General features: G+C 39.7%; 1 protein-coding gene across 12 annotated transcripts in view; it reads left to right on the forward strand.

The window, feature by feature from the left end:
* The window catches only part of dlgap4a (discs, large (Drosophila) homolog-associated protein 4a), an 88,247-nt gene that overhangs the window by 39,444 nt on the left and 34,189 nt on the right, over nt 1-14,614 (forward strand). The window contains exon 1 of one of the 12 annotated variants that reach the window (XM_036008331.1): nt 9,641-9,696. The exons of the other annotated variants lie outside the window; for them this stretch is intronic. The gene's annotated coding sequence lies outside the window, so the exon portion shown is untranslated. Of the gene's footprint in view, nt 1-9,640; nt 9,697-14,614 lie in introns of those variants that run through there. 12 annotated transcript variants of the gene reach the window in all.

Consider the following 14,614-nt stretch of genomic DNA (forward strand, 5'->3'; position numbering starts at 1 on the left):
ACCAGAGAAAATGTCTCTGCAAAAAGAAGACATGAAGGGTTGGTAGAGACCTTGAGGGCCTATTCATACATATACAATGACAGAAGGTTTGTTAAGGTCTACTGGGTTTAATGTGTTTGTGTTTAATCCCCTCAATTTATGCAGACCATCAATAGCTTTCAAAGTAGAATGTTTATTGTGCCTGTTGTTTGCTGTTTGTTTTTGTTTTTTTGCTATTAAAGATGTAAAATGCTTGCCTTATGCTCCCTGTTCAGCTTTTTACATGTGTCAAAAAACTGTTAAAAAGGACGTGTTTGTTCAGGTTTAACAATTTGGAATTGGACCAACGTGAAGGTACATTTGCCACAGTTGTACCTGTTAGTCATAGCTAAATATTTTAAATCAGGTTTAAAGCTATATAATTATTAAATTTAACAGCAGAGAGCACAGGAGATATATATATATATATATATATATATATATATATATATATATATATATATATATAATGCACAAGATGATCAATAGCTGTTCTGTTGTTTTATAAAATCCTAGAACTGAAATATATCTTAAATGTTCTGCTTTAACTTAAACTATAAACCTTGTTAATTGAAATTCCTGTTTCTTTAGCAATAGTAACTCAGTTTAGTAAGAGCCTCTGCTTCATGTGTGGGATTTGGATAGTTTTAAACCTTCAAGTAAGAATCAAATAACCTTAGTTTAATTGGATTCGGTTTTCTTATGTCTATGACAGATTTAGTTTAGGAGTGAAAAACGTGGTCTGTTTCAGTCTTAGCTTATGTGTCTAACTTTTTCTTTTTGCTTGGATGCATCAGCCATTTTATTATTTCTGATAAAACTTTGATGGCATGTGATGTCCATGTGACTCTTACATCCTGTAATGAATTACAATTAATGAAAATGATTTCATATCAAACATATGTGTTTGTGTAATAAAGTAAGGCTAAGTTTTTATTGGGCATTTATGATAGAACAATTCTAGTTTTCTACTAGAATAGAGTGAGTATTCTTGCTGTTTGAATGCATTCAAATGTCCACAAAGATGTGTACAATGTTGGGTCCAGTGTACTCTTCATGCAGTGGTATTAAACAAAAAAATCAGACAATTGCTTGAAGAGAAGGTTAAACTTATCTGACGTCATCAGCCCAATAATGTGTCTGTGTTATCCTGAGTAACTGTCTGGGACCAAGGGGGTAAGCCAGCCTCCGCAAAGCGAACCTACTATGGCACAAGCCATCACCCGCCGTTAGCATTCCATTGACTGCCATTCATTTTGGCGTCACTTTGACAGCGAATAACTTTACATCTGAAGCGTTTAAAGACTTTATTTGTCCATTGTTTATTTCTAAAGAAACACAACAATGTATAAAAAGCTCCATTACCTTGTATCTCACGTTATGGTTCCGTAGCAGATGTTTTTTGTAAAAATAGGCTAACGATTGTGTTATAACCACGCGACCTTCTGTCGCATAATAGACAAATTTGCGTATAGTTCAGGAGAAGCTTGCAGGCAGTTTCGACTTACATTAGCTGTTTAAGTTTAATTACTAATGTTAACTAGCATTTTACTTAGCAATAATTAGCCTGTGCCTATGTTATCTCCTTACATATACCTACGCGCGCCATCTCTGCAAGATTGGGAATGATTGAGATTTCTCTTGGCACAGCTACCAGAAGACGTACAACTTTCAGACAGGTTGCTCACGTCACATCTACGTCTTCAAGCTCAGTTGGAGGCTGCGCAGTAACGCTCAGCCATCACCAGAAAAGTGCTTCTAATATACTTCACTGGTCTCCGTTGCAAGTCTACGGCATCGCTTTGTCCATTCATTTTACTGTCTTTGTCTGGGACACTGTTTCTGGAAAGAGCTTTTGCTTTTGATTTTTCACTGGAAAACTAAGTTGTTGTTGTTGTTCGTTTGTTGTTTCGTTTGACCACTGTATGAATTAGTAATGTATATACTGGTGCCTTAAAGAGACTTTCTGCATTTCTGAATAGAGATGTCAAAATTTCACCAGAGTAAAACCAGAGATGTGGTTGTGTGTGGAATTGGAATTGGAATTGTGTGGAATGATAAATCACAGTTTATACAGAATAATAATAATCAGAAACTTCCATGCAGTAAACTGTTGTGTAGATACAGCTGCATGAGCTCTCCATATGAGTCCGGATGACGTGTCACTGCTGTAGGATGATCCATTATTTGATTAGGCAAAATCAATAAACACATGATTATTTATTAGTGAATCTATGTGATTAGATAATCGACTGTTAAATGGACATAATGTACTTCCTTTAGTCACATCGTGGACAAATCACTCTAACTGCTGACTGTGTTCATTCTTTTTTTGCACCCTGGTTAAGAGTTAACTGACCTTAGTTCAAGTCTAGTGTATATAAAAAGTAATTATGGAAGTGCACGCTTTAATTTTGGATGAATTTCATCCCAGGGAGATTAAAGTAAAGGCCGCTATCTCCTGATCTCAGTGTCACCCAAAGTGTGATGAAGAGACAAAATAGCTTGACCTTTGACCCGTCAAACCGAAAGCACAAATGAGATACAGCTGAAAAGGATGTGACATGTGATGTGGCTGCGTATAAGCTTAGGTTTAGGCTCCACAGTGGGTTAGAGAGCCGTACTTATTTAATGCTAAACTCCAAAGGCAACATATGGTTTTCCTTGAGCTGATTGGCAGAGAGGCCGGGGGTTGATGGAGCTGTCCAGGGTCCTGACCTTTGGTGCTGGTGAGAAGTGGAGCATCTCTGAGCTTTGAAGTCTTTATAAACTGAGCAGCACAAAGCACACAGCTATGTGAATGATTTAATTTGAGTGTAGTTGGATTTAGGTCACATTCTTTATTCCACATACATGTTGTTATCCCAACTATATAGCAAGTTACACAAGTCTTCTCCAGAACAACATGTTGTTTTGTTGTCAACTATCTTGCCTTCATCAGGGTGATGTCTGATGTTGTTTAAAATTGTCTCATCTACATTGCTCAATCATGTGACTGATGAATCACCATAAATGCAATGTATACAAAACAACATTATTATCATACTTTTGTTAAAGGGGAACTCCACAGATTTTACACCTCAAAGTCTGTTAACAGGTCTCAGGGAGTACTACTGCATATATGAAAAAGCTTGTATAAAGCCTTTTGTGGTTCCACAGGTAGCTGCACAAAATATAATAAATTTCCTCAAGTGATGTCACTTGAGACAGCGTCGGTTGGGGATGAAGACTTCAAATATTTGAAAATGAAAGAAATAGAGTTGATCCAATACCGATACCAGTATCAGAAATGCCTCCGATACTGCCTAAAATGCTGGTATCGGTATTGGCAAGTACCCGAGTCTATGCACTGATCCGATACCCTGTAATAAACTAAATAAACTAGCAGTACTTTAAATTAGTTAAGGATGTGACACGTTATCTGTCACATACATACTAAACTACTTTGATACATGTATGTGTATATATAGTTTTTACCCAGCTGTATTTTTGAATTTCCAGACAGACAACAAAGAGGGGTATTCCTGACAGAGCAGCAGAGCCACAGATCTTGTAAGAACGGCCTCCGTGTTGCTGCCTCCTCGGAGCATTGTTCCTATTAATCAGAAAGCCATTTGTGATGCTGCATTAAACCCTTGGATGTCTAAAATGTGACAAATGATGATTACCTGGGGGAAATCGATGATGATCAACACACTATTAATGGTCCCTCTGCAGGAACAGCATTTATCGACGTGCAATTCTAGCAAGATTCACCAGCTGAGAAGGAGCTCTAATTTAGAACTAGCGTTGTGTCAGGTGATTCACTTAATCACTGCAGTTTGAGAAAGGGCCCCTGGTTAAAAAAACAACTTACCTGCTACCTCGTGCCTCTTTTGACATGAAACAGACTAAACATAAAGAAAACAAAATCTGCATTGTCATATCCAGTCAGTGTGAATACAATTGCTGTGTTCTGTGAGAGCAGCCGGTGAGTCAGACTGTGTCGTATTGAATTGCAGATACAAAGACGGAGAAAAAAGTGGAGGAGAGTAAAATACTTGATAGGTGTATGGATGATGTATTATTAGTTAGTGTTATTAGTTTTTTCAGGGTCAAAAACATACTCATTTAACACTTATTGCCCTTGGCCTCTCTCAGGTCAACGAGGGGCAATGAGCTCAGTGGCATTGACGTCTGTGCAGCTATGTGTCACTTCTCTCGAGGGGATAAAATCCATATGTCACCTGCAATTTATGGTCTACTTCTTGCATGTTCCCACACATGAATAAGTTATCGTATGTGAGTGTGACTAGCGCTTTGAGTTGGTTAGATAAGGGCTTTAATGTTTCTGTGTTTGCGTGTGTGTGTGTGTGTGTGTGTGTGTGTGTGTGTGTGTGTGTGTGTGTGTAAGATCAGGTGTGTACAGCGCACAAGGGCCAGGGGGTGGCCTTTACTTATGCATGAGGCAGTGGTTTTCCAGCTGATCACTGATTTGATTTGCCTTGTGAGATCACTCCTGAGATCTGTCTGACTGCAAAAGTCATGTTAGATAAAAAAAAAAAAAAATTCCCTTACAGTGAAAACAGCTGTATATGTGTGTTTTGTTTGTCAGAATACATTCTCATTGTTTTCAAAGACCTTTTTCAAAACATATAGTTTGTTTGCTCAGGATTATTTGTTCCGTTTCTTTTTGTTTCATTTGATTCAGCTGTTGTCACTGATATCTGTAGATAGCAACCTTCCTGACCTTCAGGAATATTTTCTGTTATATATATTATATTGAAACTAGTGCTGAAACAATTAGTTTTACTCAGTAGATTGGTAGAAATGTTATAAACATGTTTGATTATTTGTTTATTATTATTATTATTATTATTATTATTATTATTATTCTTTTTTGGCAACACTGACAAGCTGTAAACAAGTTAATATGGCAAACAGCAGTTTCACCCTCCTTTAAGTCTGTTTTTGGTCTCCACCAACTCCTGAGGGAAATATCTAGCTCTTCAGTTGCTAAATCCTCTGTTATGTTTACCAGCCAACTTTGTCTGTCTGCCGGACAGGCGCAGCATCAGAGCTGTGCTTAAAGACACAGCGATGCATAGTCGAGTGGGATTGCCACTATGAGCGACCCCTTTCACATCACACACAGTCAAGTGATCCATTGTTAATGTAAAAATATTGATATAGCAATTTCAAGTGCATCGATTGAAGCATAAATGTCATTCTCTTTCTTCAGCTTCTCAAATATGAATTTCCACTACAAAATTGAACAGCTTTGGATTTTGGACTGTCTGTTGGACAGAACAAGTAACATGAAGACATCCCTTTGGGTTCTGTGAAATTGTGATGGGGATTTCTTTCCCACCATTTTCGGACATTTAATAGCCTAAATAAGTAAATGTGCTCTGTGCTGTTTTTTTGTAAACAAACAAAGTTTCTGTTTACATTCAGTGTTACTCACCTAAATGAGTTGTGTGTACCCTTGAGGGTTGATTTGCTGATTTTTTTAAACATTTTGAAAGCTGCATTGTTTACATCCATGGTTTTACTTGTTAGCAGTGTTCTTTTTCCTTGCCTTTGCTGGCTTTGCTTCATTGTTGCATTTGTTTATGTATTACTGCCAACTGTAGATCAGTGGAATAATATAAAACCATTGGCAGGAATGTGTATTGCATCACTCACGCCCACGTGCTTGAGACAAACAAAACACGGCTCCATAGCACTACTAGTGGTCAACAATGTCATAGGGTACCTTTAATCAAAAAATAATAAATTGTTAGTTGCAGTTAAGGCTGAGCAATTTTATCGATTCTGCGATATAAATCAATATTTTTTTTCCCAAGAAAGTATTGATTTTTAAGCCGCGAGTATCGATACATAAGTCCCATTCAAATCCCCCGTGTTTACCATTGACATATATAAAAGGTGTTCACCCCCGTTTTTCGTTGCAGGAAGAGCGATTTGGTCAGCCAGCCGCTAGTGTCGCTGTAGAGCAAGTTACCCGTACTAACTTTACACAGATGCTGACGTCTACGGGCGCTGACACACAGAGCCGATAATCGGCCGTCTGACAGTCTGGCGAGGTCAGTGACTTGAGTCTGTTCAGTGTGTTCCGCGCCGTCGTCCGTCCGAGGAGCCGTTGGCCTTCATTTTGGCTGATTTGACATGCTCAGTCGGAGACAGGGCAGTCGGGACTCAGCCGGAAATGGCGAGCAGATGTCAAAATCTGACAAAAATCTTTTAAACTAACCTTTGTCGATCTGAAATGAAGACAGATTCAGCAACTGCACGGCCTATTTCTCGCTTAAAATGTTTTCAGAAACACGTTTCGGTGAACTATTTTAGTACAATATGAGATCTTATTCTGAACAAGCCGCCATGACTGTCTGGCTGTGAATTTCCGGAGAAAAAAGAACCACGTGACGCATTCGTCCAATCAGCTGCCGGTTCTCATTTTCTGGGAAACAATCAGACTGTTAATGGAAATAATACAGAGCAGTGCCGCCTGCTGCTATGGAGACGTATTACGTTTCGCACACGCGCAGAGCGTACGCTCAAGTTGGCGTTTCTTCTGTGTGTTCTGAGGAGAAGCCATGGTACTATGTTTACTTACCTGGTGGCTAGACTGGCTACCTCATATGTTCAGTGTCAAGCTAAAAAAGCTGTCAAAGAAACTGTTCAGAGCAGGCCACTTGCTGCACCTTTTAACTCTCCATTGTTAATTGCAATACTGCACTTTATTTACTTTTCAAAGGCTTGTAAGCTTTCAATAAATGGAACTAATTTTCTCAACACATCTTTGATTCATTTTGTCCAGCATTTGCAAGCTGTAGACTCTCTGTCCAGTCAGAGACAAATATTATGTAATTGATGTTTTTAGTTTTCAGTTCAATTAATTAAATCCAAGTAAATGGAACACTCACAAGATGTCACCAAAATCGGTGTCCCCTTTAAATCTTTCAGAAAATGATGTAAGTGTATCGAATTATACGAATCGTATCGAATCGTATCGTTGGCTGAATATCGTGATATATATCGTATTGTGAGGTGAATATCGTGTATCGTATCGTATCGTGAGATTAGTGTATCGCTACAGCCCTAGTTGCAGTCCTACTTACTAAAACCATGACTGTGATGGTTAAATTGCAATTTAAATAGCTTATATCATCTGTGTGTGTGTGTGTGTGTGTGTGTGTGTGTGTGTGTGTGTGTGTGTGTGTGTGTGTGTGTGTTCTGTAGCTGAACAAAACTGAGTGGCTGAACACCAATGAGGTGGTGGTGCAGGTGTTAAAGAGGTTAGGAGAGTCTCATTGTCCTTCCACAAAGCAATCACAGGGCCAGAAGAAGATTGTGTGTGTCTGTGTGTGTGTGTGTGTGTGTGTGTGTGTGTGTGTGTGTGTGTGTGTGTGTGTGTGTGTGTGTGTGTGTGTGTGTGTGTGTGTGTGTGTGCGTGCGCGTGTGTGCATGTGTGCGTGTGTGTGCGTGTGTGTGTGTGTGTGTGTGTAGGAGACAGAGAGAGGAGAGTGCGTATGAATTTACAGTATGTGTTTGTGTGTGACAAAGGTAAAGAGCTAGAGAGAGGAGGCGATAAAGAGAGAAATAGGTATGAGAGAGAGGGAGGAGATGAGGGGATGGTGAGAAAGAAGGAAGAGAGGTGGCAGGCAATAAAGCGCCCCATCAATCTGGTAACTGAGTGTCCTTCCAGCAAAGGGTACTCCGAGAAATGCAGCCTGCTACGCGTTCATCAGTCACAGGTTTAGCACTCATCCGCGCTATCTCACCCTCCGCTCCAACACTTCCTTATCAAAAGAAAGTAGCAACTTACCAAATGCTTTGTGTACGTGTCACTCTGCCAATTAGACCACTTGTCCATGTGCTACCTTGAAGGATGTTACCAGCCTGAAAATGTAAAATGAAATGAAAATCATTTCATTTTCTTTTTTTTTATAAAAACAATGCAATAGTACTCACTGTGACAGTGATATGCTTTTGGTGGACATCAACATGTAAGCCAGGGATATTAACCATCAAGCACTCAGACCATGAACTTATCCAGGGAAAGTTTTGATTGTTCTGTGTGTCAACGTAAATCAGCTACGAAGGGAACAGAAGGCACACAAATGTGATTGCAGATGGACAACTTTCATGGAAACTGAAATCTTTGAGGAGCTTCAGATGCACATTTGGAGAGTTTTTAGTGCATTCTTTGCTAAAAAAAAAAAAGTCTGCATATTTGGAAGTCATTTATTTTTGTTCAGAGCGAAGTAGAAGGCTGTTGTCAAGGCTGAGCTTTGTTGGTAGAATTGCTTTGTGGTGATATGATGCTCAGAGCCAAGCGTTTGTCATTGTTGTCACGAGTATTGTGACTCGACCACAGAATCCCATGGCTGTTAGTGGTGGTGACAATGTGAGAATCAGTAATATACTTATGAGATGACTGTTGAGACTCTATTCTGTGTTCACACAATGATGTGAATGTTTGATATCGGTGTCAGTCATAGAGTCGGAAAGAAAGAAATCATACACAGATTAGAGTTTAATGAATGGGGGATGCTGCTGTTTATGTCTGCATGTTTTTGTGTTTTAATATCAGCTTTCTGATATGCAACATCTACTGGAGCTTACTGTTGTGTGGTATTGTTTATTGTGCTCAGTCTCGGCATTTTCAACCGCTACATGTTTTCTGTATATTCTTTTACCGCTGATGTAAAAAAAAGAAGAATCAGTGTACTTGGCACTGCACAAAACCTAAATCTAGTTTTTTGTATTCCTTTGAAAATATTACTTGAAAAATGTCCCTCTGTGAATAATAAGATATTGCTTATTTTTTCACAAACATATGGTGTTCTTTCATGTCTAAAATTAAGTTGGACTTTTCCCAAACAACAAAATAGAGAATTAACAGCAGAAAGGAATAAGTGTTCCAAATTGTTCTTAATTTGTATTTTTTAAATAGACACCTTTGAATAATAAAGAAATGGCTGTTAAACAAGTGAAAATTACCTGAGCAGCATCTGTGCTCTTAACAGTAAGCACCTTGAAGAAAAAATATTGAATTGAAATAAAATAAACCACCAACAAGAGCTCACTACTTAGTTTTTTCACTATCTATACACACTTACCAAGGCCTCCTATCATGTTACACAAAGTTATGTTGTTATTCAGATATCCAACAAAATGCAAAACACTAAACAGGCACTCTAATCATCAGAATATCTTCTGCGTAGTAGTGAACCTCCAACACCAGCAGCTTTAACTGTAGAGAAATGTAAAACTGCAACAGCAGCATCTTACCGACCTTACACTGACCTATAAAGGTTACACTGATGGGTGTTCAAACGAAGGATCAAATGAAACTTCTTCAGTTACTAAGTGACGTCAGCTCATGCAGATGTCTGGGCTCGTTCAAAAGGTTTCACTGATAACAGTAATTTACTGGATGCTGTGATTGCTTTTAACAATTGCTGTGATCCTGTGGCCCACACACCTATCCACAGTGTCTGTGTATGTGCTCGTGTGTGCAGCAGGCTCAGGGAGACAAGAGTACCCAGGAGATGGGCCCAGCTCAACGCTCTGTCCTACAGCGTTAAACAGTCCCACAGGGATTGACTCTCACTTCCCCTCTGCTTTTCTTTTTAAAGCTGTCGTACTGGACCATCTGGCTGCAGATGAAGCAAGACAACCTGCCCTCTGGTTTGGTCCCTTCAGCTTCTGTTTTATATTAAAGTCCACGTGAAATGAAGTTGCGTTTTTTGTCAGCTACAGAATACATATCTGTGAACTCTATAAATCACCTTTCCTGTGAGAAAAAACAGAAACCAAAAGGGAGAGATTTATATTTTAATATTTTTTTGGTTTCACAATGGTGCCCCCTATTTTCACATTAATTTGCCAGAATACTGGCTGTTGTCCGTACACGTAGATGGAGAAATAGATTCCATATAGCCAATTAAATCTCAGCATGAAGCAGTTATGTCAGTGTTTTATCATAGGCAGACCGTTACACTCACTAACAGCCAGAGAGCAGCCTGCCGCACTACACAAGAGCCACAGACTTTGAACAACCTATATTAGCTTTCCTGCCAAAGTCTCCTTCTTATCTAACACACAAACATGAACAAGTCTTGTTCTGCACCTTAGCTTGTTGAAGGAGCGACCAAACAAACATTTACTGGGGAAATGTGCGCTGCTAACGTCAGTTTGCAGGCTAGATATCTAATTAGTTGGCCAGTTGCAGCACGTTAAACAGCATATAGACTTATACCTGCAAATGTCACTTCATTCCATTTAGATGCTGGTGTGATCCTTATGTTTCAGTACCGCTGCTAACACACTGTCTGCCCATGGCTTATAAACTACAGTACAAGTTTATTTCCTTTTGTGTTGCTCCCCTGCTGGTGCTCAGCCTGCCAGCTGCTGCCAATCAAACACAGATACCGACTCGCCGCTAAAACCGGCTTAGATGAAAAAGAGAATTTCTGATATTTCCCTAAAAACCTTTTTTTCTTCCTTTTGTTAATACAATTTTAAAGTTTATGGGTAATGTAGTAATAGGCATATCAAACTAACTAAAATGCAATTTCTCAGAGAAAGAGTTTGAATATTAGCATAGTAGATACATTATGTGAAAAGCAGGGGGCCTTAACATAACCCAATGTGGTTTGAGTGTAAAAACAAAAAACAATAATTTTGAGTTAAAGCGTAACTCTCGCCAAAATGCAACCTAGGGTCTTTTTGTTAATGTACCCGAGTCAAACTTTTGTTTAAAAGCATATTTAGGACGGAAGCTCCACTTGTGATTGTCTATATTGTTGTATTGAAGTGATTATCTTCAAAAGAAGGCTATATATTCCTATTTTTATTCATCACTGAGGAAGTTAAATATGTAGATGATCTACAGCAGCGGCCCCCAACCTTTTTTGCGCCACAGACCGGTTTCATGTAAGACATATTTTCACGGACCGTGAAAATTCTTCAAGGTGTGGCGGATAGAAACAACAAAATAAAATTATACGACCAGCATGACAACAAATATCTAATAATATATCAAATTAAAACAAATGTAAAATGCATGAAAAACACAATTTACCTTAACGATGTATCAGTGGGAGCCCTGCACTTGTTTCAGTGCAACCAAACGGTCCCATCTGGGGGTAATGGGAGACAGTGATAACCGAAGTGCATTCCTTATGTCCAGTTTATTCCGTGATTTTGTTTTGATTGCTGTCATGGCAGAAAATCGGGGTGCCTGGTCTTCATGTGCCGAACAAGTTTTGAAGGCTTCATTGCCTTATTTGCTAGCTTGTCGCCACATATTATGCAGAGCGGGCTTGGCACATGAGAATTAACCGTATTTTAGGTAGGACTCCTGGTATTGTCAGTTAAATTTATTTTTCTTTGAAGTTGTAGGCTCCTCTTCTGTCTCCTCCTTCGCGGGTCTTTTCCCCTGAGCAAAAAAGGTCTGCAAAGATGTTTGCTTACTCATTTTTAGCAAGTTTGTGGGCTTCATTGAGCGGTAAATATCACGTGACGTGTCAAGAGACGGGAGAGAATCCAGTCATTTTTCAAAATAAAACATCTTTCAGACTGATAATCAATTAAACGGAAATAATGTTATTTATTTTTTTCTCTGCGGACCGGTACCAAATGACCCACGGACTGGCACCGGTCCGCGGACCGGTGGTTGGGGAACACTGCTCTACAGTAGTATAACCCCAGTGTGTTGGCAAGCACATCATAAGCTGTGAATATATATCACTGAGAATGGAGATGAGTCAAGCTGGTGTGTGACACAGTTTGGATTGCATTTGCAGGCTCGTTCTTCTGCTGTTACCAATGCACGGTGTCTATCCACTGAAATCTACAATGCTACATGAAAAATAACATGAAATTGGATACATTAATGTGTTAATATACCTGCTTCTTCCATGTAGCAGGAAAGAAAGAAGAGCAGAAAAAAACTGTGTAACATAGACTTAACCTCCAGCTACTTGAAGCTTGAAAAATAGCATATAAACCCACAGAAAGATGTTCTAGTTTCACTTTGCCTACGCCATAAGCTTAGCCACTCATCTCAGTTGCAAGATGACAGAATAGTCAGGGATAAATTAGCCTGACACCGAGCTGGCTAAACACTGCCCATCATGCCCCGTCTTGGTTGCTGTCGTTGATCCACGTTTACTCTGCTTCATGTCCCTTGGTATCAAGCACGCATGGGATCACAGACCAGCTGGAGAGCCCTGACTGATGAGCTTTGTCAGCGGTGAGATGGCAGCAGCAGCAATGGAAGTACTCCCAGCACTCTCCCAAGAAGGAGCTACAATGTGTCATCTGTGAGACATGCACTTGCGAGGCAGAGTATTCAGTGTTTACTGTACCTCCAGTCCATCATCACTTCACAAGCTGCCTGCTAACAGGTGTTTACAGGGCCTACTTGATCAAATCTGAGAATTTGTGGAAGGTGATAGCTGAAGCCTCTGCCAATTGGGGCTCCCCTCGTCAGATTTGATTAGACAAATTCCAGGCTAGACTTTTTGCTAGGACATCCCACATTAGATGTGCTACAGACTTTGCACTAGGTTGTGCGAGATGCTTGAGGACTAGGAAGCTCACCACACCTCTGGCCAATGACAAGACAGCCAAAAACTTATGTTGCCATTGGCTTAGGCTGCATTACAGCCCTGGCCTTAGTCATTGTTTGGCTGGACATGAGCATCCCTCTACCTTACCACCACATCATACCACTATCTTAAAGGAGAGAGAGGTGAAACATTATGTTGTTTTAACAGCTGCATCCTCCAGAAATCGTCTTTCTGATACAGAATACAATGCATGTTATGCCTAAAATTAGAGACAAGTACAGAACCATGGCCTTGCTCATTGTGCCTCTCCCTAGCCCCAAAACTGTCCCACCTCCAACTCAGCTGGCAGAGTCAGCTTGCCCTCTGACCAATGCTCCCCCTGCTAAATCTCCATAGACCTAAGGGTCCTACAGTATTACCAGCCTGTTCTCACAGCTGGTCAAAAAGAGGGCCTGTGTTTTCCACCAGTGGCAGTGACTCAGGAAATGTTTCTATTAAGTTACAGTTTTTTGTAATGAATGTTGATAGATGAAGTGCCCACATCTGAAGTATCCTCTTGCTCATTGAATTGCACTATTCTCTTCCAGATGGAAGACTGAAAGTTAAATTCAGGGTCCAAACCTGAGGAAATTATTGAGTTTAACCTCCTGATTGATTACGCACAACTTACATTTACTCAACACTAAATTACCCCAAGAAGATTGGCAGATTTTCACGTTGCAGGAACCTGGTGAAAACAATCTCACTCTATAGTCCAGAAATTCAGGTTTTTCAGGGCACCTTCAATGACACATACAGGAGACACAAGTAACCTTCGGAATAATATAATAATATCTTACAAATAGACAGTTACAGATATTGTTAAATAATTCATTTGTATCTAGCTTTACAATTTTGAAGGCAGGGTTGGAGTACAGACACTCCTGCTGGAGGAATCATTTGTTGGCTGGTTGGTACCTCAGCTTCAGTTGGGAAGAGGTTGTGCTGGTGGTCAAGGTTAGGACATGACAATAAGGCAAGCTTAGGGCACTTATTCGGGACTTATTTCCATTTTTATCTATGTATCAGTATTAAAACAAGTTCATGATGTACTTAAAGACTGATGGAGAGAACCATCTACAGTGTCTTACCATGTTAAAACTGTTCCTTCCATTGCTGGCTGAACAAGCTTTGATGTTCACTCTAATTAGACCACTTTGCAGTGCTTTTTAGAGGAAAAAACTCTGTGCATATTTAATATGGTCTTGCTGTAATCCTTTCAACAGCTTCTGCTCCTGTTTAAGTGTGGATCCTAATGGAGAGATATGCTTCTCCTCCAGCCCTCTGCTCTATCTGACCACGGCTGCCTGGTCATGTAGAGTACACACTCAATCCTAAATCCTGATACTGTTGGATGCTCTAATCCCTTCACATTACACAGAGCAAAACAGCATATTAATTTTTATTTTGTTTCCAGGGCCAATTTGAGCAGCCAGGGACAGCTGCTGTGTGGCTGCCCTGATCTTGCCTCCCATAGGATTTACGTGGGACTATCTCTGAGAAATCCGTTTAATATGGCACCCCAGGCTAGAATATGATGTAGCTGAAGCTGTTGTGGTTTATGATAATGCAACTGCAAACCCCCAATTCAGCAAAATGTTGCTCTTTATATTTACACAAGGGGTTAACTTTCCAGGCATTTTTTTTTTTTTTTTTTTTTTAGATTAACCAAATTTTGTATACCTAATGTCCAGATTGATATCATATTAATTGTCATCAGGAATCCTTTTCGTCTTCATGAAGGACACAATGCAGAAAATGAATGAAATGAATGGACACAAGCAATCATTATTTTACTGTATGTGCACATGATTAGACGATTTAGGGTTACTGCTCTGCTGCATATTGGAGAAAGTCCAGTCCCACTCTGGGGGTCAGATAGCATTGAAAGAGATAAACCACACACAGCTCACAATCAAATGGATAGATTTAATCCAGCCTGCAAAGAATTAACCCCAGTAGTTTGAAAACGGGTTAGAAATGCAAAGGGC

Source organism: Sander lucioperca, chromosome 12, assembly GCF_008315115.2.
Source record: "Sander lucioperca isolate FBNREF2018 chromosome 12, SLUC_FBN_1.2, whole genome shotgun sequence".
Lineage (NCBI taxonomy): Eukaryota > Metazoa > Chordata > Actinopteri > Perciformes > Percidae > Sander > Sander lucioperca.